The sequence below is a fragment of the Herpailurus yagouaroundi genome, unplaced genomic scaffold (genome assembly GCF_014898765.1).
Source record: "Herpailurus yagouaroundi ecotype Mexico unplaced genomic scaffold, PumYag 28, whole genome shotgun sequence".
Classification (NCBI taxonomy): Eukaryota; Metazoa; Chordata; class Mammalia; order Carnivora; family Felidae; genus Herpailurus; species Herpailurus yagouaroundi.
In genome coordinates this window covers 35104322-35129569 of record NW_024412376.1, presented here as the reverse complement: position 1 = coordinate 35129569, position 25248 = coordinate 35104322, and the positions used below count along the sequence as shown (strand labels likewise).

At 38.9% G+C, this 25248-nt stretch overlaps 1 protein-coding gene across 8 annotated transcripts in view; it reads left to right on the top strand.

The window, feature by feature from the left end:
• LRAT (lecithin retinol acyltransferase) overlaps nt 1-25248 on the top strand; it is a 122720-nt gene that overhangs the window by 34725 nt on the left and 62747 nt on the right. For 6 of the 8 annotated variants that reach the window (XR_005789162.1, XR_005789161.1, XR_005789158.1 and 3 more), the window contains 4 exons: nt 292-398; nt 3787-3890; nt 6425-6501; nt 7542-7705. The gene's annotated coding sequence lies outside the window, so the exon portion shown is untranslated. Of the gene's footprint in view, nt 1-291; nt 399-3786; nt 3891-6424; nt 6502-7541; nt 7706-22444; nt 22461-25248 lie in introns of those variants that run through there. The other 2 variants (XM_040471820.1, XM_040471838.1) reach the window with 2 other exon arrangements.

Genomic DNA, 25248 nt, shown 5'->3' with positions numbered 1-25248 from the left:
TTTATTTATTTATTTATTTATTTATTTATTTATTTATTTATTTATTTATAATTACTGAAATATAGTTGACACTGTTACATTAGTTGCAGGTGTGCATCGTAGTGATCCAACAATTCTGCACGTTACGCAGTGTTCGGCACCCTCAATGTAGTCATGGTACAGCATTATTGCGGTATTTTTGCCTCTGTTCCCCATGCTGTACTTTTCATCTCCATGACTTATTTAGTTTATACCTGGACATTTGCACCTCTTAATCTCACGTGCTTATTTTTATCATATCCTTTGCTGCAGAACTCATGTTTGAAGACGCTGGTGTGGAAAATTAGAGTGGGGTTCGTCTTCAAATTTTAGGATATGAAGAAACATATGGAACATAAACTGAAACAAATTTAAATGGAGTAAGTACAATACAGGATTTCTTATTCCAGTGTAAAAGAATTGGTTTTGCATATTCTTAACCACTTATGTATGAAAGCATTTATTATAAAGACCAACCTAGCTAAGTTTTAATGGGCTATGAATTTTGGGTTGCTTCTGTTTTATAGTGCGTATTGTTTTTAATCGATTGTTCTATAACAAGCTTGTTAATTCAATTTGAAATTTCTGTATGCCTATGGCAAAACTTTATTCATTTCCTTTCTCATTATACCGTTAATGGTGTAGCTGTTATGGTTAGGCTCTCTGGGTGCCACATATATGGTTTTCTTAAAAAGCTTTTAGAAAGCTATGAATATTAAAATTTTTAACTTCTAGCTAGTTAGTACATGTTGTTCCTTAGCAGTAAAAACAAATAATGTTCCTTCCATTCTTGCTGGAAAATTTCTAGCTATTCCCTAGAAAAGGAATCAGAGATTCAGAATTGTTTTTTGCTTACGCTAAAAGCATTCAACATATAAAGTATGTCAAAATCTATTGTGAGCACCCATTAAAAATCAATTGCATTAATCTAATACAAAGCATTTTGAGATTTTTTTTTTTTTTTTTTTGAGAGAGAGAGAGAGAGGGTGTGAAGGAGTGGCAGGAAGAGAGAGGAAGGAAGAAAGAGACAGACAGACAGACAGACAGACAGAGAGAGGCAGGGCTCAAGCTCACCAGATGCGGGACTCGAACCCACGAACCATGAGATCATGACCTGAGTCAAAGTCAGAGGCTTAACTGACTGAGCCATCCAGGCACCAAGATTAGTTTTTAAAATGTAAGTGACCAAATTAAACAAAATGAAGTATGGTCAATGTCTCATTAAATTATGGATAATTAACTTGACCTTGCCTAGGAACTTTCTTTCCCTATTCGTATATTTATTCCAAGCAACATTATTATAGGTGTGTCTTATATAAACTTTCTAATTACAAGTCTAACCCTTTTGAATAATTTTTTTAGGACTTTTTAACTCTGACAGTCTTATTCACAAAGGTTTGACCATATTATTATTCTGGATTATTTGTAGATATCTTGGTGTGTAGTGACTTCTGTCACTTAAGAAGTATTCATCAAAGATGGGAAAGTATATGGGAAACATCAATTACAGAGTCACAGTAACACTAACTGAGAGGGTAGTGTGTGGCAGGCACTGTTCCAAGTGCTCTACCTGTATTTTTTTCTTTTTTTAAAGTTTATTTATTCTGAGAGGGAGAGAGCAAGCACAAGTGAAGGAGCAGCAGAGAGAGAGGGAAAGAGAATCCCAAGCAGGCTCCACACTGAGCATGGAACTCGATCTAATGACCGTGAAATCAGGACCCGACCCGAAATCAAGAGTATGATGCTTAACCCGTCGAGCCACCCAGGCGCCCCTACTTGTATTTTCAATTAGCCCTCACAACAACACTTTTAGGTAGATCTGTTAGTATTTCTATTTTATAAATGAGGAAACAGATGCAGAGAGGTTGAATAATTTGTCTCAGGTCAAATGGCTAATGAGGGGCAGGGCCAGACTTTGAACTCCCTGCAGTCCAGTTCTAGCTTCTGTACTTTTAACATCTAGGAGCAAGAGTTTCATTTTCGTGTAGAATCAATGGAAAAGATCTAAAGCTTCTGTAACTGAATTATTAAGGCTTGAATGCCATAAAAAGATAATTTATTAAATTTTAAAAAAAGAAAATAATATTGTTCCTTATAATCCCAGATATGTTAAAATAGTATGGTTCAATTGTCTGTGTTACAATCTTTATTGACACTCTTCTCTATTTAGGAATTTTCTCTTTTGTACAAAATAGAAAGCTCAACAAGATGTTGGCCAAATATTTTATTTTGACAAAATTTTTAGAGAATTCTTAGTTGCATAATTTTTGCAGTCTGTTATTCATTTCATTTTATGAAGCCCCACTCCACTCCCCAAATGCCAGGAACTCCTGTGTTTTATTTTGTAGACTAGCATGTGGTAAGGTCGGGATTTAAATTTAGGGACTATTGAGAATTATATGGGAAATTTTAGGTGCCTGATAAAACCCAGAAGCAGGAAGCAGGTGTCGAGTGTAGTTATTTCACTCTACCTAGGAATATGTGCTCTATGAGTGGCTAGGTGGTTTAACTGACATATATAATTCACTGAATTAGAATTAGTGAATGTAGAACTTAAAATGAAAGGTTATTGTGAAAGCCAACTTTAAAACTTTTAATTAATTGATTTGTTTTTATTAATTTTTTTTGAGCATGGGCCACACACAATGTTATGTTAGTTTCAGGTGTGCAAATGGTGATTCACCTTCTCTATACAGGATGCTATGCTTACCACAGCGTAGCTGCTATCTGAAAGCCAACTTTTAATCTGTTGTTTGGAAGGTGCTTTGTATTAAAGGCTGCATGAAAACAGTACATGTGTCTATTTTTCATGATGTATCCATAAAGCTCAATTTAGTCACATAATTAAATTGTCAAACAGATTCATTAAGTTGGTTTTAGACTGAGAAATTGATAGTAAACATAATGGGAAAAGTAGAAGTTTACTTTAATTATTGGTCATTAAAATAATTATGTCTCATATTTGTCCTTGAAGAAATGTTTCACATCTGATGCCATATTGTTTCATCATAGTAGCTCTGTGAAGTAGTTAGGAAGCTGATATGATCTTCATTTGACTAGAAAGGCAAATTAAGTTGTGGGGAAATGAACTGACTTAATGAAGGACAAGCAGGTCTTTAGAATAACAGGCAGAACTAGACCTTAGGCTTCCACTCCTTTCTAGTGACCTTTCAGATGACCACACTTTTCAGAGAATATCATTGCTAAATCCTTAAAAGTCTCAAGTAAGACACTGTTTATTTATATATTTATGTATTATAACTCTGTTTCAAACTAGGATAACTGACTCATTCTATAATAAACTGTCCAATGGCTATAGATCATGTATGATGTAGTTGTCCTTTAAGAGGAATTGAACTATAGCAATGATACACATATCATTTAAAATCATCTGTCGTATGAAGAAAGTAATAGGCCTCAATTAAATAAAAGAGATAGAAAATGGAAAAAAGTAAAGGGGTTTTTCAAATAGAATTTTAGCGATTTTTTCAAGCTATCATTCCCATGTGTCAAGTTATATTCCTAAGATAAAATTTATTATTAATAATTTATGGAGGACCAAGAGTGTTATCATTTAATAAGGTGTTTATTTTTGTGGACAAGCATGGCATAATTGGGAAAACCTGTAATAATAAACTCTTTATAGTGATCATGCAAATCAGAGATAATTATATGGTCCAGAAATATATCTTCTTTCATGGTATGCAAATACAGGCTTGTTTCATATTTTGCAGTAGACATCTGTTAATTTCTACTCTTTGTTAATAGGGTCCTGGAGAAGTAGTCCTTTGACTTTCAGGACATCATAAACAGAAGAAGGCATTAGAAATTTTTTCAAGAGAAATTGCACAAGCAGGGCCTGCCTGGAATGGGTAAATATGCATATTTTTACAGTTAAAATATGTACATATATTTTACAGGTATAGCTGTAAGAACCTCTTACTTTCTTATCACTGACATCAATTATAATATTCATTATTTGACCCTTCTGAACTTGGCAGTGTATGCCAATGGTCAAGCCATACTCATAGCCCTTTTGCCTTTGAATACCTTTAAACATTTGTTGCGTATATGCCCTTTCTCTTAATACTTACTTAAAGTTTATCAAAAATTTTAAAACATCTTGACGTTAAGTATGGGCATATATATTTGCCCATTACGTGTATGCCAAATGATGGATTTAGGTTATAGTCCCAAACAAAGCAACCTGGTAAAGTTTATTTTGGGTTTGCTCTGCCGAAGCAGCACACCCATCCTGTGTCCCATTTCCCCCACATCAGGATCCCATTTCCCCAGAAAACGGTCTCTTCTTTCTTAGTACCCTCTGAACAGGTCTCAGGGCGACCTGTGCCATGCTACCTCCAAGCATACAGGATTTCTTTCCTCCCTTGCTCTTGCTGTCCTCTCACAAGTGAAGTAGACCTGCTGTGACCACAGGACCAGGCTTCTCAAGGCTTCAGTTTTGCTAATGCAATGAGCTCATTCATTCATTGGCACATTACATTTGAAAGGCTTTGAATTCCTACATTTTGCATATGGAGAAATTGAGGTGCAGAGAGGTGAAGTGGGTACAATGAGAGAAAATAAGAACCCTCCTTTGGCTTTCAAGAAGAGAAGTAAAATTTTCTAGAAATGTTAGTGTCATGGGGAAAAGTTCTGTTCTATTTCCACTTCTTTCCTCATTCTTTACCAATGTTTAAAAATGGAGGGGGAAATGAATTTTGACTAGGCAAGGCTTACATTTAAAAAAAATTTTTTTTTTCAACGTTTATTTATTTTTGAGACAGAGCATGAACGGGGGAGGGGCAGAGAGAGAGGGAGACACAGAATCGGAAACAGGCTCCAGGCTCTGAGCCATCCGCCCAGAGCCTGACGCGGGGCTCGAACTCACAGACCGCGAGATCGTGACCTGGCTGAAGTTGGACGCTTAACCGACTGCGCCACCCAGGCGCCCCTAGGCTTACATTTTAAAATTAAAACAAAGCAAAAATCAGTAAGTGGGACTACATTAAACTAAAAAGCTTCTGCACAGGAAAGGAAATGATCCACAAAATGAGAATGCAATCTATGGAATGGGGGAAGTTATTTGCAAGTCATATTTCTGATAAGGGAGTAATATTCAAAATATATAAGGAACTTGTACAACTCAATAAAAAAAAACGGTGCAATTAAAAAATGGGCAGAGGACTTGAATAGACATTTTCCAAAGATGTATAAATGGCCAACAAATACATGAAAAGGGGCTCAATATCATTAACATGAGAGAAATACAAATCAAAACCACAATGAGGTATTATCCCACACCTGTTAGAATGGGTATTATCAAAAAGACAGGAGATAACAAATGATACAGAAAAAAAGGGAATCCTTGTGCACTGTTGGTGGGAATGTATATTGTTGCAGCCACTCTAGAAAACAGTATGGAGGTTCTTCAACAAATTAAAACCAGAACTACCATATGATCCAGCAATGCCACTTCTAGCTATATATTCCAAAATGAAATCCCTATCTCAAAGAGATGTATGCACCCTCCCATGCTCATTGCAGCATTATTTACAATAGCCATGGCATGGAAACCATCTAAGTGTCCGTCAACAGATGAATAGATAAAGAAAATGTGGTTGGTATATATACACAATGGAGTATTATTTGGCCATAAAAAAGAAGGAAATCCTGTCATTTGCAACATCGTGAATGGACCTTGAGGGCATTATTAGTGAAATAATTCAGACTGAGACAGACAAATACTAAATGGTTTCATTTATATGTGAAATCTAAAAACACTGAACTTCTAGAAACAGAGACTAAAATGAAGACTGTCAGGGGCTGAGGTGTGAGGAAAATGGGGAGGTGTTGGCCAAAGGGCACAAACTTTCAGTTATGGTACGAGTAAGTTCCAGGGATCTAACATACAACATGGTGACTATAGTTAACAATACTGTATTGTATACTCCAAAATGGCTATGAGGGTAGAACCTTAATATTCTCGCCACCGTAACAACAACAAAATGGTAATTATGTGAAATGAAAGATGTGCTAACTAACCTTATTGTGGTAAACGCTTCACAATATAGACATAAATCATCATATTATCCACCTTAAATTTATACAATGTTGTATGTCAGTTCCATTTCAATAAAGCTGGAAAAAATTAAAACAAGAAACACATTTTGGAAATGGAGGCAACCAAAAACCATTTCGAAGTGGCATGAACTTTGGGAAGGAGTTTAGGAATTCCGGGGATTGCTCTTAAATGTCCTCATTCTACATCCTTTTTTTTTTTTTTTTTTCTCTTCTAGTGGAAAGTAGGGCACACAATAGTCTATTTTTCCGAGGCACAACATGAGGACAGGTTGACAAAATTTTATGTCATCCCTATTAAGAGTTTCCAGCTTTCCGCTTTCAGTATCTGTGCCTTCACTGCTCAAAGCCCACCTTCAGCAACCGAGTTCCACATCTGAGATTGCAGCACGCCATTTCAAGGTACCAAATTCTATTGAGGTGAAACTTCTTGGTCTCAAACAGAATTCTAGCTAGTTTAAGTGGAAAGTGATTTATTGAAGGATATTAGTGGCTCCCAGAATCTTGCGAGAGCCATAGAACCCAGTTTTGGGTCTCACTCAGTCAAAAACAAACAAAACAAGACAATCAGGCAAAAAACAGTGGTTTCAAACGATGCATGAATGGATAAAAAAGATGTGATATATATATTATTATTAATATGTTCTATATTATTATATATTAATATATTATATTAATTTATTTATATATTATGTATTAATATACAATACATTATATTAATTAATATATTAATACATTATATTATATTAATTAATATATTATATATTATTAATTATATATATGTATATATATGTGTGCGTGTGTGTATATATATATATAATGGAATAATAGCCATAAAAAAGAATGAAATCTTGCCATACATGACAACCTGGGTGGGCCGTGAGGGTATTATGCTAAGTGAAATAAGCCAGACAAAGACAAATAGCATATGATTTCACTTATATGTGGGATCTAAAAACCAAACAAATGAAGAAACAAACAACAACAAAAGAGAGAAACAGACTTATAAATACAGAGAACAAACTGGTGGTTGTTGACAAAGGGGAAGGGGTGGGGGATGATAACGGGTGAGGGCGATGAAGAGTTACAAATATAGTTATAAAATAAATAAGTTACAGGAATGAAAAGTACAGCATAGGGAAGGTTGTAATACACTTATCATGGTGAGCATTTCATAATGTATCTGATTGTTGAATAACTGCTGTACCCTTGAAACTAATTTAATACGATATGTCAGCTACACTTCAACTAAAAAGAAAAAAGAAAAACAGTGGTTGTAGGGAGCCTGTAGGGCACCAGGCAGGTAGGACACTAAGTGGCAGCGAGCCTACTTCATTGTCTCAGAGGAACCGCTTGGCCACACCACTGTGCTCTCCGGAAGAGACAAGCTCCTGGCATGCAGCGGCCACCTCTCGTTGCTCATTTCTCATCCTGCCTGCCAGGAACTCAGATGCCTCTGCCTGCCAGGAACTCAGGCCACCTGCCTGCACCCAACTGCAAGAAGACTGGGGAATGCTGGTGTCAAAATGAGAGAGAACGAGCCAACCTGCAGAATCTGCCACAGTTTCCTGCGTCTTTACAAATTCATTGTGAGAATTCAAGCAAGGTATTTAACCTCTCTACTAATCCATCTTCCTAATACTTAACGTGAGGATTTTGGACGCCATGAATTCCAAGAATCCTTACAGTAATACAAATCTGTCCCTGAACTAGTTAGAACTCTGGCTTCTAGTGATAGAACCTTACATGAACTAGTGAAGGTCGGTGCATGATATTTGTTGACTCTTATAACCTAGATGTGGGAAAAGTAAGGGTGCAGTTAGCTTTAGGAGTGTCCAGCTCGTCTGGCCTCTCACTTGCTCCCCTTTCTGTGTCTGTATGTTATTCTATGAAGACCAGTTTCTTTGGGAAGCTGGAGAAGCAGCCAAGGCTTGTATCCAAACTATCCTGGAATCATAAAGGAAAAGAATTCTCTCTCAGAATCAGTTTTTAAAGTTCCGAAGGCCTTTTTAATTAGCCACGCTTGGTTTGTATGCCGACTCCTGTGGCCAGAGGAGTGGAGTCTTTAACCAGAGAAGACACCTCACACAGTTATGGCCATCAGATAATTTGTTCTGAGGCAGTCAGGCACCCAGTGTGACCAGGGCAGAGTCTAAGAGCTAGTGTGCCACAATATGTGATGTGGGATTTATTCGTTTGTTTTCATTTCAGATACTCCAAATGAAATAAAATTCAATTATTTTTGTGAATCTCCATGTTGTGTGGGGCTTGATAAGAGATATGAACACCACATATGATTCAGAATCTGCATTCAGGGAACTTAAAATTTAATGGTAGAGATAAAAACAAATAGAGGCACATGAAGTCCTGACGGTAAACAAACAATATAATGGCTTTAGGGAAAGATCTGAATCCTAAAGCAGATGAATATGGAACTTGAAGGTCATATGGAAAATAGTTTTGCCAGCCATTTTGACCCAAATCATATTCCCAAGCCAAATACAATTGGTATTTGTATTTTAAGATCAACCGATCTTATGATCAAAACTTCATAGGTGAAAAAGAAATGTATATTTTTTCTTGAACTTTTGGCCTTTATCTTTTTTTCTTGGATGTTGTCTATGTTGGTTATATAGACAGTCTTTTCTTTTCTTTTGGAAAGTCACAGAATTGTACCGAAATATATTTTGCCTTTAGCAATAAATGTGATAGTATGGTTCTTTGGTCTTGTGTTTTCTGAACATAGCTTGTATAAAAGAAAAAAAAAAAAAACAAACACCTATTTTGTCCCTAGACTCAAGGAATAGGTAGCTCTCTCTAAAATTTATCTGGACTGAATTTTGCATATTAAATTGTGTTATGTTGACAATTAGATTGTTGGAAAAGTGTGAAAAGTTGCAGTCAGTCTGTGTTTTGGTTCATCATACAAATGAACTTCTTGGTTTTATAATCTGAAGCACATGCATATTAAGTAGATAAAATTAATTGCAGTAAATCCTGGCAATAATCCGGAAGTTTCAATAATGTCACATTGTTAATTCTGAGTTTACTTGTAACACTGTTGCATAAGGGTCTTACTTTTACATTTTTAGTTTGGTTGGCCCCTGCTTCTCCGATCATTAATTGCATTGATTAGATTTCATTTAATTAGATTGTATACTTCGATGTCATGTCAAACTTTTTTGAATGCATTTTGCACCCTTTTCACTATGGGCAATCTATATAGATTTAGGTAGTGGTTTATATATACTCTGTTTATTTCTTTCTTGGAATTTTTATTGTAATAGGCAATAACCAATTTGTATACTTTAGTGATGACCGAGGATCCCACCTTGCTTTTAGAGTGGATATATCCATCCCAATAATATTTTTAGCGATTACCAAAATCATTTTAATGACTGTTTACTCCAGCATTTATGTCCCTTTTTCATTGTAGGGTAAATGGTCCTTAAAACTAAATGGGAATCTTTAACATTCCAAGGATTTAACCCACAATTTTTGATGAACACGAGTGCTCTAAAAAGAATTGCTGTCTTGGTGTAAATAAAAATCAGAATCCTGGCATTACAATCTAATTGAGAAATCTGGAGAGACAGGTTACTAGAGATCAAATGTGTCCTCATGGAGCAAAAGAAAACAAAAACAATGGCAGTGAGGAGTTGGGGTGCCTGGGTGGCTCATTCAGTCAAGCATCTCACTCTTGGTCTCAGCTCAGGTCATGATCTCAGGGTTCGTGAGTTCGAGCCCTGATTCGGACTCCATGCTGACAGTACAGAGTCTGCTTGGGATTCTCTCCCTCCCTCCCTCTTTGCCCCTCCCCTGCTCATGTGAGCGCGCGCTCTCTCTCTCTGTCTCTCTCTTTCTCAAAATAAATAAATAAGCTTAAGAAAGAACAAAAACAATGATAGTGAGGGGTATAGGATGTTGTGGAAAAATACGGCAGGAGCACCCAACCCAGTCTAAGCATATCAGAGCAGTGGCAACTTAAACTGAGAATCAAAAGATTCCTAGGAGTGATACTTAGCCTTGTGAAAAAAATTCTAGTCAGAGGAAACAGCACGCGTGAAAGCCCGGAGGTGAAAGAGAGGTTGGCAGTTCTGGAAAAACTAAAGTTCTCTTCAGCTGCAGCACAGACATGGGGTCAGCTCGGGGAAGAGGGGTTAGGAAACCGATGCCAGGAGAGGCCTAATGTGGGATAAGATTAGCAAGACTAAGCGGAATGGGCAGATCACAGACCTCTATGAGGCTGAATTCCCAGGACTTACTGTTTAACTGGATTTGAGAAACAAGGGGTGAAAGATCATTCTGGGTTGGACCCTGGGTGGATGGTGGTACCACTCACAGAGGAGGACCCTGGGGCAAGAAGCAGGTTTGGGGAAGTCTGTGGGACTTTTCAAGACATCTAGGCTGCCAAGGAGATACCAAGGAGGCGTCAGTGTGTGTGTGTGTGTATATATATATATATATATATTTCATATCAATGTGCAGGGGATTTGCAAATGACTATCCTTTAAGATAAGCTTACAGAGATCTCCCAGAAGAGGCAATAAAAACTAGGACAGAATGCTTTTAAAAATTCAAGGAAAGAGGGGTGCCTGGGTGGCGCAGTCGGTTAAGCGTCCGACTTCAGCCAGGTCACGATCTCGCGGTCCGTGAGTTCGAGCCCCGCGTCAGGCTCTGGGCTGATGGCTCGGAGCCTGGAGCCTGTTTCCCATTCTGTGTCTCCCTCTCTCTCTGCCCCTCCCCCGTTCATGCTCTGTCTCTCTCTATCCCAAAAATAAATAAACGTTGAAAAAAAAAATTTAAAAATTCAAGGAAAGAAAGTATTTCCAAAAGGATTGAATGGTCATGGTGTCAAATGCTATACGGAGGTCAAGTAAGATAAAAACTGAAAAATTCCCATTGGATTTTGCAATGAGGGTGCTGTTGGTGACCTTGGCACAAACACAGTCAAGCCGGGGACGAAGCCAGATGCCCCGAGTTGAGGAATGAATAGGAAAGAAGGAAGTGGGAGATAGTGAGTGTAGACAGCTCTTTTAAGAAGAATGTTAGTGAAAGGGAGGGTAAAGATAAGGCAGTCACTAGAGGAAGATGGGAGGCTGGGGGACACTTTTTCATTTAATATGGAGAGACTTGAGCGTGTTAGACACTGACGATGTAGAACAATTAGTGGAGAGCGAAACGTTGAAGGTACTGAAGGGGGGGTGCAATCAGTGGAGAGAGGTCTCTGGGAAGGTGGAAGAAGAAGATGGGATGCACAGTACTGGATAAGGGGTCTCTTTTTAAAAGAGGTGGGCTCATTGTCAGGAATGCTTTCCATTCAGGCAACAGAACCTCAGCTGCTAATAGTGCCTCACTCAAGCAGAGGTTTATGTTTTGTCACGTGAGAATTGGTTTGAGGTGCACAACACGGGCATGGCTTCTGTGTCAATGGTGTCAGCACTAAGGGCTTGACATCACCTTAGTCATCTTGGCCTTTTCCTCTAGGGCTGTGATCAAGGCCAGACAAGAGTGGGCAGAGGCGATGTTGGCTGCACCTGGTCCTTTAGTCAGGAAGTGTTGCCAGAAGTTTCTGGGAGACTTCTGCTTATGTCTGATTGGCCAGCACTGTGGGGGAGGCTGAGAAAGTTTTCTTATCCTCCTGGTTGGAGAAGTCAAGGGACGCAGGACTTGGGAGTGGCAGTTGGACCAGCCAAGTGGCAGTGTCTACCACAGAGCAAGTGCAGATTTTGTTGTTGGGTAGCGTGCAGGTGAAGGGCTTCCTATCTGAATTTCTGTTTTCTTTGAAGTTGGAAATAAATCCATCTGCTAGGAGAGTACTAGAACAGGTGAAGGTGGTGAAAATCGGAAATGCCCCTTTGGACAAGTGGAGAAACTGGGGACTGATGAAAGTCAGTGATTGATTTCAGAGCAACACTGAGATTCGATTCAGATTAGAGACCATGGATTCATGGGACACAAGACTAGAGGAAGGTGTGGTTGCTCAAGGACTATTCAGTGTGTGACCACGGGACAATGGAAATGTTATGTGTCACTGTTTAGTACACTTTTGATGCATATAAAATGATTGTACCGTTTAATCATTTTTACTTTGAGGGGCTTTTCAAATGTTTATTTTTGAGACGGTAGGGAGGGACAAAGAGAGAGGGAGATAGAGAATCCAAGAAGGCTCTGCCCTGTCACCACAGAGCCCGATGTGGGGCTCGAACTCATGAACCATGAGATCGTGACCTGAGCTGAAGCCGGACGCTTAACCGACTGAGACACCCAGGTGCTCTGAGTTGTTTATATGAAATTTGTATAGTTTTCTTTTTAAAAATTCTTTATTCATTCTGTAAAAGCCATCACTTAACATGTTTTAGGTATGTCTCATATATTTCTGTGGAATATTTTTCCACAGCTTTTCATTTTGAAAATTTTTGAATCTATAGAAAAATTGAAAGAGTTGTAAAATGAACATCCTTATGCCATTCACGGACACTCACTAATTAACATTTTCCCACGTTTTCGGTCTTTTTCTTTTTTTCTGTTTCTCTTTGTCTCTTTCTCTCTCTCTACACAAACACACACACTTCTTTTCCCTGAGCCCCTTTGAAACTTTGAGTTGTAGACAATAAGACACTTCAGCTCTAAATACTTCAGCATGTATCTCCTGGTAATTGGGACATTCTCCTACGTAACCACAACAGCATAATTTTTTGCCTCTTGGAGAATTGTTAATATCATCAACTAGTCTTCAGTATGTTTTTATTTCCCACTTGTCCCCCAAAATGCCTTTCCACCCAGTCTGAAAACTATATATATATTTTCAATTAATTTAATAGATTTTGAAGTGCCCTTTAGCAGTAGGCTTAATGTTGAAATTTTGTTTCCATCTGAAAGAGGCCAATTTAGGGGACTTAGGGCACAAAAACATTAAGGAGCCCATACTCAAAATGATCTTTAATCTCAGTTTTAAATACTATTGAAAGTTACATTTATATTTCCAGCCACAACTCCTTTTTCAGCTAGTAAATTCCTGTGTTCACCTGCCTACTCAACATTTCCTCTTGGATGCCCCATTAGTACCTCAGACCTGCCTTGTTAAAAACCAGGTTCCTGAATCTCACACACTCCCCAAACCTGTGCCTCTTAATAGTCTCCTCCCCTCAGTTGGGCAAATCTATTTTTCTAGTTGCTAAGGCCAAAACCCGTAGAGTCAGCCCTGACTCCTCTCTCTCATAAGCCACATCTGATCTAGAGACAATTTCACTGACTCCAAATTCAATTCAAAATTGAAGGAAAGACATCGCTGACGATGTTTTATAATGGAATCCTGTCCATTATGAATTTTTTTGTGTGTGAACCTAAAAAATGATTTGTCATTTTGATATATTAGTATTTTTATTGAAAATACAGCAGGAAGCATTAATGGCCACTGTTGATATTCCCAACATTCTGTGCTTTCCCCGATTGTAGCCTATTCAAGCCAGAGCAAAAAAAGAGATAATTAGATTATGTTACTCTGTGATCTTTTCCAATTCTAATATTCTGTGATTAAATCGTGCCAATGAGTAAAGTGCTTTTAGAGAAATCAGATTATTCACATTTAGGAAAAAGTAAGTGGTGCTTTTTGTTTGCTACTACTAGTTTCCTTCTTAATGAAAGTGCATGTAGGAAGTATTAATCCTCTTTAAGCTTCCGAAAGAGCCCTATCAGTGCTACTTCCAGGTCTGACCACAGTTTACCATGTCCGGTGATAAACTCCAACCTAAATCACTGTCCTCTCTGCCTTACATCATTGCAAAAGCCTTCTAACTTCCCAGAGTCACAGTTCTTTGCAATGCTCTGCATCTTGTCTCCACGTAGCAACCAGTGTGATCTTCCCATGGCGGTTTCCCACTGCCATTAGACCAGAATAGAAGCTCCTTCCATGGCCACAGAGCCTCACCTGTGGCACCCGTCCATCCCACTGACCTCACCTTCCACCTCTCAGCCCTCATTAACGGCTTTTTTTCTGCTCCTTGAGCTTGACAAGCCCAGACCTCTCGTTTATGCTGCTCTATCTTGACGTCTTTCCTGGAAAGCTCTATCCTGACATCTTCTGATAAGGTATCAGCTCAGATGGGACCTTCCCAGAGAGGTCTGTCTTTATCACCACAAATGAAATAGCACCTGCCCTAGTTGTTCTCCAGTCTGTTACTCTACTTCTTTGTATCATTAAAACTTACCACTATGGGGTGCCTGGGTGGCTCAGTTGGTTAAGCGTTTGACTTCAGCTGAGGTCATGATCTCACGGTTCATGAGTTTGAGCCCTGTGGTGGGCTCTGTGCTGACAGCTCAGAGCCTGGAACCTGTTATGGATTCTGTGTCTCCCTTTCTTTCTGCCCTCTTCTGCTCGTGTTCTGTCTCTGTCTCTCAAAAATAAATAAACATTAAAAAAAATAAAAAACAAACAAACTTATCACTACCTGCAATTATACTATTTATTTATCATGCCTGTACTGACTCTCTCTTGTAAAATTAAGCTCTGAGGTCAGGTTATTGTTACCATTCAGACCAACTTGCCGGCACTAAGAGTAGCCTAGCTCATGTAACTGGCACAGTATCTTTAAGTGCAATAAATGGATGAATGAATTAGGTGAAAATGACAGCAAAAACAAAAATTACAAGACTGTATCACTCCAAAGGGCTAAACTTCACTTACAGGGAACCCAGTGGATATCTTCAAATCCTTTTCCTCATTTGTCATGAGTTGAATGTACAATTCTAAGCACTTATTCTTCAATATGTTGGTTAACTCTTGTAATAAAATAGTTCCATACAATTCATTATCCTGATGCACATTAGCAAACATTTTATAAGGTGAGAGTAAAAAGTATAGAAAAAGTCTGAAAATAGATAATGGCCAAATATATATACATATATATATATATATATGTGTGTGTGTATATATATATATGTACACACACACATATATATATATATTCTATACATACACATATATGTGTGTGTGTATACACACACACACACGTATATATGTATATATAGTTTTTGGGTTAAACAGTAAACTGAGAGAATAAGCTTTAGAAATAAATGATCTATTTTTTTTTTTTTAATTTTTTTTTCAACGTTTTTATTTATTTTTGGGACAGAGAGACGGAGCATGAACGGGGGAGGGGCAGAGAGAGAAGGAGACACAGAATCGGAAACAGGCTCCAGGCTCTGAGCCATCCGCCCAGAGCCCGACGCGGGGCTCGAACTCACGGACCGTGAGATCGTGACCTGGTTGAAGTCGGATGCTTAACCGACTGCGCCACCCACGCGCCCCAATGATCTATTTTTTAAAGGCCAACAATTTAGCAAAATTTGGAATGAACTTTACCGTCTAGTTTCTGGAATGAGCAATGAAAGAATCAAACTTTGCCATCTTATTTTAGGTGCAAGAGTTCAATTTGTATTATGTATGTACTAGATATCAGTCTTAGAGATAAGTGTTTCTTAATAATGCCAAACTTGTATAGCCCATACTGATTGTCTATATTTTTGGTTGTTGATACTACTTTAAATATTAATTTGACACTTTCACATTTCTTCATTTCTATATATTTTATTTGTGAACAATCATAAAATCCCATGTGACTCAGATAACGGGAATATGCAATAAGGACTTGCTGTTGGGGGGTTTAGCAGAGTTTGATAACAATAAAGTATTTCACTAATAGGAAAAGAATAAGACAAACCCTCTGTTGACCTTTGTTTCACATTAAAATGACCGGAGTTTGACACCAAAATGACAGCTGGTTAAAACAGCTTGAGATTTCAAAGTGCTTGAGTATATATAAATATTATGACTGATCTCATAAGTGTGTTGGAAAACACTTTAAGAAAGGTCCTTGGCTTAACAGTTTGCTACAGTCTCCTCTGTTGGTCAGAGGGAAATATCACACACACACAGCCCACCAAAGAAAGTTTTATGAACCTCCAGATTTAAAGAAATAGAATAATTAAAAACGCGTACTTGAACTCAACAGAACCAAGGCTGGAGATTAATACTTTGAATGTAAGTTACTAGTTTGTACACAAACCTAGGATTCATATTCCTGTAGTTTGGTAATAGGACAGATACTGCTCCAGATTAACTTTCTGTGATGAGATGCCGACAGCAGTAGTGTGTGGAAAATTCATCACTAAGATTTATTTCTGTCACTTCCTCTTCTACGATAGAACACGTTAGGACAAGGAGAACTCGCAGGGATGAAAAGATGTCACGGACAGACCATTCCTGCTCACAGGTCTCACGGCATTCCAAAAGGCACATCTACTGGCAACTCCTTAAAATTGTCTCAACTTTATTTTTAAAAATCTTGAGCCAGCTACTGTTTATTCTAAACCTTATAGCGACTTGGATTCTGTGCAGTTTTCCGTGGGCAAGAAACATTTGGGATGACAGGAAAGAATAGGAAGCAAGAGTGATAAACAAAAGTCAGAATGATATAGTTTGTTAGTGGACAGAATAGATTAAGATTATCAGTAGTGCAGAGTTCAAGCAGAAGCTTTCCCATGAGGTTTGTAACATTTCTACAAGGCATTAGCATCAATTAGTGAAAAATTAATTCAGGACAGTGGAGGCTGACCAGAGCCATGTAATCAGGGTGGGGGTGCAAGTTTGAAGCACAGAGAAGTGTCTATGCAGACCTCCAGCAGGTGGGTGAGGGAAAGAAGAGGCAGAAGGCATGGTTGCCATAGGTTGAGGTGAATAATTTCATTTCCGTGTTTACTTTTTAATTTTTAAGGGGCGTCTGGGTGGCTTAGTTAAGCGGCTGACTTCAGCTCAGGTCATGATCTCAGGTTTCGTCGGTTCAAGCCCTGTGTCTGGCTCTGTGCTGACAGCTTAGAGCCTGGAGCCTGCTTGGGATTCTGTGCCGCCCTCTCTCTCTGCCCCACCCGTGCTCTCTCTCTCTCTCTCTCTGTCTCTCTCTTTCTCAAAAATACATAAACTTTAAAAAGATAGTACATGCACATGGTACAGAATTCAAACAATGCAACAGAGAATTGATTGAAAATTAAGTCAGCTTCCTACCTCAATTCCCAAACCCCAGGTCCCCGCCAGAAGGTCAACACTTTCTTGTAAATTCTTCCATGCTCTATGCACAGACAAGCATTTATATATATACGTATGTATATATACACACATATATATATACACATACATATATATACACATACATATACATATATATACATATATATGTATACAATTCCTTTTTTTTTTTTTTTTTTTTTTTTAACTTTTTTTTTTTTTTTTGGGGAAGGGGGAGACAGAGCATGAACGGGGGAGGGGCAGAGAGAGAGGGAGACACAGAATCGGAAACAGGCTCCAGGCTCCGAGCCATCAGCCCAGAGCCTGACGCGGGGCTCGAACTCCCGGACCGCGAGATCGTGACCTGGCTGAAGTCGGACGCTTAACCGACTGCACCACCCAGGCGCCCCTACAATTCCTTTTTTAAAAAATGCCAACAATAGTATTACTTACAGCGCCTCCATTTTCCACACAAGTCAAATTATTCTAAACCTTGCTTTTTTAACCTAATTCCTCCTAATTTCCTCAGTTCCTTTTAACAGCCACATTATATTCTGTCCTATGGGTGTGACAGTCTCCTATGATGGACGTCTGTTTCCAGTCCTTTGGTCCCACAAACAGTGCTTCAGTCACTGCCTCATACATATGAAGTCATCTCTTTTCTATATTTCCACTGAAAGATATTAGAATGGGGCTGGAAAAATCAGGAAATAAAGTTGTCCTAATTAGATTGAGATATTGAGGACAGGCTGATTTATTCTGGGACAGAGAGAAATTACCACGAGGTGGTACTGATAAGAGAGTAAAAGTTAACTTAGATTAATAGGGCTTCATTGCCCATAAACTGATTTGAGGAGAATAGCAAATGCTTTTTGGTACATTAGTGTTACTCTTCTTCACAAAATGCGAAGTTCAAGGTTGGAGTAAGTACTCAGTGTAAGTGATTAAAGAGCAAATATACTGATGACCTGTGTAAGACCTGCTATTCTTTTAAGGAAAAACAAGCTATTGTTGAGCAGATATTTTCCCCCAGCTTCAACCAGTGATTTCAAAAACTATTGGGGCACCTGGGTGGCTCAGTTGGTTAAGAGTCTGACTTCAGCTCAGGTCATGATCTCACACTTCGTGAGACAGCTCAGAGCCTGGAGCCTGCTTCGGATTCTGTGTCTCCCTCTCTCTCTGTCCCTCCCCCACTCATGCTCGCTCTCTCTCTCTCTCTCTTTCTCTGTCTCTCTCAAAAATAAATAAACATTAAAAAAATTTTTTTTAACTTTTAAGAAAATAAAAAAATAACATTAACATATAAACATATAAAAATAATAAGAATGTTGAAATTTGAAACCTCACTTCAGAACAAAGAAATGAAAATGAAAAGGACATCCTTTCTGTTCAATCCAGAAAAAATTATTTTTTAATTACAATGCACAGTGATAGTGGTTAAATAATTAAAGATCCCTCTGCATGGGAGACCATCTTGTTACAGTTTAAAATAGATTTGTAGGGGCGCCTGGGTGGCGCAGTCGGTTAGGCATCCAACTTCAGCCAGGTCACGATCTCGTGGTCCGTGAGTTCGAGCCCAGCGTCAGGCTCTGGGCTGATGGCTCAGAGCCTGGAGCCTGTTTCCGATTCTGTGTCTCCCTCTCTCTCTGCCCCTCCCCCATTCATGCTCTGTCTCTCTCTGTCCCCCAAAAAATAAATAAACGTTGAAAAAAAAATTAAAAAATATATATATATTTGTAATTTTAAAAATATATAAAATATTACAAAAATAATTTTGAAATAAAATATTTTGAAGAATACTGATACATAAATTTCACATTGTAATGTTTAAATTAAAGTCTATGCCTAGAATTATATGTATAAGTAAATCTATGATACAGACTCATGTATGTCAGAGAGGGAACACCAAAAAGAGATAACAGTAATGATCTCTGAAGAATGGGACTGTGGGTTTTTGTTCACACTTTTTTGCATTTTCTAAATGTGCTACTGCAAGTCCTTGTATTTTAAACAAACATTTACTTTTTTAAAAGATTAAAAAGTGTGGAAACGGAGACATGGCTTATTTTTAATAAGAGCTTTTCAAATCATGTATATTCCTTTTCCCAAAAGATGTATCCTTCCCGTGCTTAGATTTATGGAACAGTTATGGAAATACTTGAATCAGGTCTTAAGGAACTCACATTATAGATTTTATGTTTTGGTCAAGCAGTGTCACGTTGAGATTCAGTGTGAGTGATCTTAAACCCTTCCCCCACTTCATGGAGGGAAAGCCTAATACAGGGGACGACTAACCTCTCCAGCCTAGACCTGCCCTTTGAGCTTCAGCCTTGTGACATCCAAATGCCTCCAGGCACTCTGCTGGCACAACCTCACATTCTTAAAAGGTTCCTTCTTAACATGACTTCCTGGGCTTCCCCCAGTCTCCTGTCACTTCCCAAACTCCTCCTTCCATGTCATTGAAAACCCAGAGAGTCTACCCTTGACACTTCCTCTCTCTCCTTCACATCCGGTCCATGGCCAGATCCCATAAGCTCTACCTGTACTGTATGCTGTGCCTCTACTGTCACCTCCCCTCCCCCACCCCCAGCCACCTCTCTCAGGGCTTGCTGGAGCAGCTGTCATTCTCGCTCCCTTCCCAGTCGTTCTCCACGGGCAAGGTAAATGATCTCTTCTCATCGCAAGACCGATGCAAACTACAAATTTATCTGATTGGCAAATTTCAAAAATGTTGATAACACATTGTGTTAGCAAGGAATAAAGCATAATAGGCCCTTGAACATTGCTGGTGGGAGTGTAAATTAATTCACTCACTTCGGGCCGCAATTTGGCAATACCTATCAAAATTAGTATCTTATAGAACCTTTATGACTTGCCTGTTTACTTCTGGGAATTTATCCTTCAGGTGTCTTACAGAAGGGCAAAATGATATATGCCTGTGCATATTCATTGTGACGTACATATATGTGTGTGTGTATGTGTGTGTGTAGCCTAAATGTCCATCAATGGAGAGCTGATATAAAATATGGAATTGTAGGCCCATATAATAGAATACACATACATAGCTTTTGGTTAGCTCTAAATGAGATGATGTGATAAGTGCTCCAAGGTGGTTAAGGCAATAAAGCAAAATGCAGAAGAATGTGTATATAACTATTTTTGTTAAAAAAATAAGTTGGGGGGTGAGGGGGGGCAATAGGTAATTGTGTTTGGTCTCAGACAAACTGGGAACTGGGACCAAACTGAGAACTCGGACCAAACTGAGAACTAGGTGGTTGTAGGACAGGAGTGAGAAAGAGATGATTTTCAATTGCTTACCCTTTTACTGAACTTGATAATATATATAGTTTACACATTCAAGAGGGAAAAACATTTCTTTTACAGAGTGATCTTTAATGAGTCAAAATATGGGCATATGGCCCCCCTGCTTAGCATCTTGCTGCGAATTCCTTTCCATTTAGGATAAAACCCAGTCCAGGATCATATGTGTCTGTGGGGGCCAGCTGCTGTCTGTCTCCCCAGAGAGCCTCTGGGGACTTCTTTCCTTGCTCCCCACACTCCAGCCCTGCTTTCAGTTGCTCTAGCATGTCATGTCATGACCTTTTTTAACTCAGGAATAAGACAGCATATGCACCTTTGTTTATATCTCACTGCTGCCTGAAATGCCCATTTCCCTTTTTTCATCAGTGACCCACAGAGAAAAATGCTCCAATCTATATTAGGTTCCTTTACTAGTCTCTCTCATAGAAGGATGAAATCACATACTTATCTGTGTGGATTTCAGTTAGTGTCTGCTCTGTGTACCACTTTTTAATTTTATCAGATGGGGGTCAATCAAAGAAAACATTTTGTTGAGATTCAAGAGATCTGAGTTTTGATCTTACCACTGTATAACTGTGGCGTTCAGCAAATCACTTAACTTCTCTTGGCTTGAATCCTCTCATCTGTAAAGTCAGAACACTAGACTAGTTGATTTCTAGGGCCCTACTATTTATTAGGATGCTATGAGTATATTGTATAAAGTGAAATGCACATAAACATTGAATGCTGGTGCACTCTTTATATAATGTGAAATACATCTAAATAATGCATGCTTGGATAAAAGAACTTTATGTGAAAAATGAAAGTTCAGTTAACTGTTTTCTTCAGAGTAATTTAACTTTTTGATTATTTCCCACAGCATTGTTTATTGATTCCTTCTTTAACTTTTACAATTGTGTCAAAAGCTAGAGATCCAGATAACACTCAAAAATGTAATTAATGTACAGATAGGATATGCTTATATGCCAAACCCTAATTGTCTTCTTATAATACTCTCCTTGCCATGTTTTTATATGGCATTATTTTTATGCAGTGTCTATAATTTATTAGATCATATAACTCTTTCTCATTCCTGTTTTTGTTTAAATAATAAATCCACTAGATGGATTTATGAATAGAGAGAATATTTATGAATAAATATTTATGAATATTTATGAATAAATAAATTTATGAATAGAGAGAAGTTCAACAATTCTGTTTAAGAAAGGAAAAAAAGGGGCCCCTGGGTGGCTCATTTGGTTGAGCATCCGACTTCGACTCAGGTCATGATCTCGTGGTCTGTGAGTTCGAGCCCTGTGTCAGGCTCCGTGTTGACAGCTCAGAGCCTGAACCCTGCTTCAGATTCTGTGTCTCCCTCTCTCTGCCCCTCCCCGACTCATGCTCTGTCTCTCTCTCTCTCTCTCTCTCTCTCTCTGTCAAAAATAAACTTTAAAAAATATGTATTTAAAAAAAAAGAAAGGAAAAAAATTTCTGATTACATTTTGGTTTGAGGAGCAAGGGAAAGATGTCCCCAACAAAAAAAACACAACCAAAAATTGATTTTCTGCAATTTTAAGGTTTCTATTAGCTATTATAATTGTTAATTCTAAAAACTGGATATATAAATTAGAAGAATATGCTAAATAAATAATATTTGATTCAATACATGTGATTAAAATTATTTGCCTTCTTATCTCTTTCAGCTTTCTCAGTTGAAATAATAACTTCACTCTATTCCATAGAAATTTTTGATTGTCAAATTATTCCTCCATTTACTGATTACTACTTATGAATTCTGGATATTGTTTTCACCTGGATTTTCTGAAAAGCTAATAAATAGCACCCTATATTACAAGTTAATTCTTTGTTATAATGGGCCACACTGGGGTTATATTATAATTTATCAAACCCTTATATTTTAAGAAGGAAATTGTCTTAATTATTTCTTTTCTCTTTAGCACCTGATCTGATGGCAGTGGGTTGAAGGTCATCCAAAAGTGTAAGTTTACTAATGATATGCTAAAGCCAGTCTTTTATATATTGTTCCCCTCGGCATAGTTTTCTGGGTAGAGATGAGAGCAGAGCAGGTCTAGGGATCACAAGCCTATCGTCCTGACACATCTTGTTCATTAACAAGATCCATGAGGTGCCTCCGTGATTCTTGAACCGTAGGCTGGCCTTATCTGAGAATCCCCTGAGCTGATCCTGGGTGAATCAGACAGGTGAATTGGTCTCTGAGGTTAAAGTTCTCATGAGATAAAAGGCTTTTAAAGTTGAACTAATAGTTGCCAACCACTAATATACATTGGGGGAAATTTGATTTATTGATAATTAAGGGGGACTAATTTGGCTTCACATAACAAAATTAGAAGAAGGTGACCACTTCATTTAGGACAGTCCCTCCCTTACCAGAATCCCTAGTTCAGTTTCTCCTGGTAGTTCTTTCTGTTTGTAGAAAATGAAGCAAATTCTCATACATGAGTGGAATTTTCTAGCAGCTTTGTGCTCTATTCTTTCAAGATAAGATATATGTTTAGATTACTGGATTCCAGTATGCATTTGTGTCAGTTTAATTAGGAATGCACGGCTTCTCTTTTTGTTTAAAAGTCAGATAAAGCAGAAAAAGAGCCTTGAAAGAGTTGGCTTTCCTGTTTATTCGTTTCTCTCCACTCTCCTGAGCCCTCTGCAAGAAGGGTTTCAGCCCCCACCGATCCTCCACAACTGGCCTTGCCAAGGTCTCCCACAACCCTTACTTTGTTTCATACAAAGCTCTGTTATTGTCAACATCTTATGTGGGCCCCGAGCATAATTTGATGCTGGTTAGTCATGCTTTTCCTCTTTTAAATACTTCCTTAACCTAGCTTCCAAGGCATTAGCTTTTCCATGGATGTCTCCTACCTTGTTGGCTGAGAGCTCCCTTGGCTAGATCTCCCTCTTCCTTCCTGACTTCTAAACACTGCATTGCCTTATCACAAACCGTGAAATCCTGACCTGAGCCAAAATCAAGAGTCGGACACTTAACCAAAGGAGCCACCCAGGCGCCCCTTCTAGCTACTCTTACTCCCCTGATGATCTCATCCTGTCTTTAACCTTTCAATACCACCTATATGCTAATGGCTCTCAAGTTTATTTCTCCAGCTTCCATGTCTCTCTTGACCCTCAAGCTCCTATACCAACTGTTTACTTAACAACTCCATCTGGATGCCTAGTAAACATCGCAAGCTTGACATGTCCCATGCTGAACCCCTTCCTGCCCCCAGCCAGCCAGTTCCCTGTCTTCTTAGGGAACTGAGTCAGTGGCAACTTCAAGCTAAAAAACCTTTGTGTCATCCTTGACTGGTCCTTTTCTCATATACAGTCCATATACAGTCTGTGTCTCATATACAGTCCATCAGCAATAGCTCCGTGCCTGTGTCTTCAAAATTTGTCAAAAGTCTGACCACTGTCATCACCACTGTTGCCACCCTGATTCCAGCCACCATCACCTCTGGCCTCAATTAATGCAGTAATGTCTTAACTGGTCTCCCTGTTTCTACTTGCCACTATTACCTATTCCCCAAATAGAGTGATCCTTTAAACATGTAAGCCAGCTGATTTCTGTCCTTTGTTCCAAGTCCTTAAACTCACCTAAGGTAAAAGCCAAAGTCACAGGCTCTGCCCAATCTCTGATCTCCCTCTTCTCCCACCCCCTCCCAGGCACTCATTCCCCCCCCCCCGCCCCCCCCCCCCAGCTATCCTGGCCTCCTTTCCAGGCTGCCTCAAGGTCCTTGTGCTCTCTCCTCCGTCTGACTCCACTGCTCATGGCTCTCTGTCTCCCTCGCTTCAAATCTTAGCTCAAAGGTGACTCATTCCAAGAGAACCTAACTACCCTGTTTAATATTGCCCAAAATCATTTAACACTTCTGCTCCCAGCTTCATTTTTCTTGAGGGCTTTATCCCATCTGACTTAATTTCTATTTTACTATTTATTTTCTTTATTAGTAATACTCCTCCGGGTTCTCCCCTGCCACCCTCCCCAAAACACATACTCAAATGTAAGTCCTTTGAGGGAATGAAATTTTGTTTTACATGTTCACTGTTGTACCCTTAACACTGGAGGAGTGCCTGACATATAGTAGGCCCCTAACAGATATTTGTAAAATGAGCGCATGATTAAAAAAAGGTTTGTGTTACTGGATATGCTGAACTAGTGGGATTGAAGCATTCTGTTTATGTCTAAGAGTTAAAACTGTACTATCATATGAACTTTGGTATGTTTGGTTGACTATTCAACCAACATTAATTGAGAATCTTCTCTGTGCCAGGCACTTTGACACTAACCTTAGAGAGGTAAGCAAAACATTACCCCTTGCTGTTAGAAGCTCATGAAACACCTTCCATTTAAACTTTTATTTTGCAATATTTATGGGGCGCCTGGGTGGTTCGGTCGATTGAGTGTCCGACTTCAGCTCAGGTCATGATCTCTCAGTCTGTGAGTTTGAGCCCTGCATTGGGCTCTGTGCCGACAACTCAGAGCCTGGAACCTGCTTCAGATTCTGTGTTTCCCCTCTCTCCCTGCCCCTCCCCGACTCGTGTTCTGTCTCTCAAAAATAAATAAATGTTAAAAACATTTTAAATTTTGGGGCGCCTGGGTGGCACAGTCGGTTAAGCGTCCGACTTCAGCCAGGTCACGATCTCGCGGTCCGGGAGTTCGAGCCCCGCGTCAGGCTCTGGGCTGATGGCTCGGAGCCTGGAGCCTGCTTCCGATTCTGTGTCTCCCTCTCTCTCTGCCCCTCCCCCGTTCATGC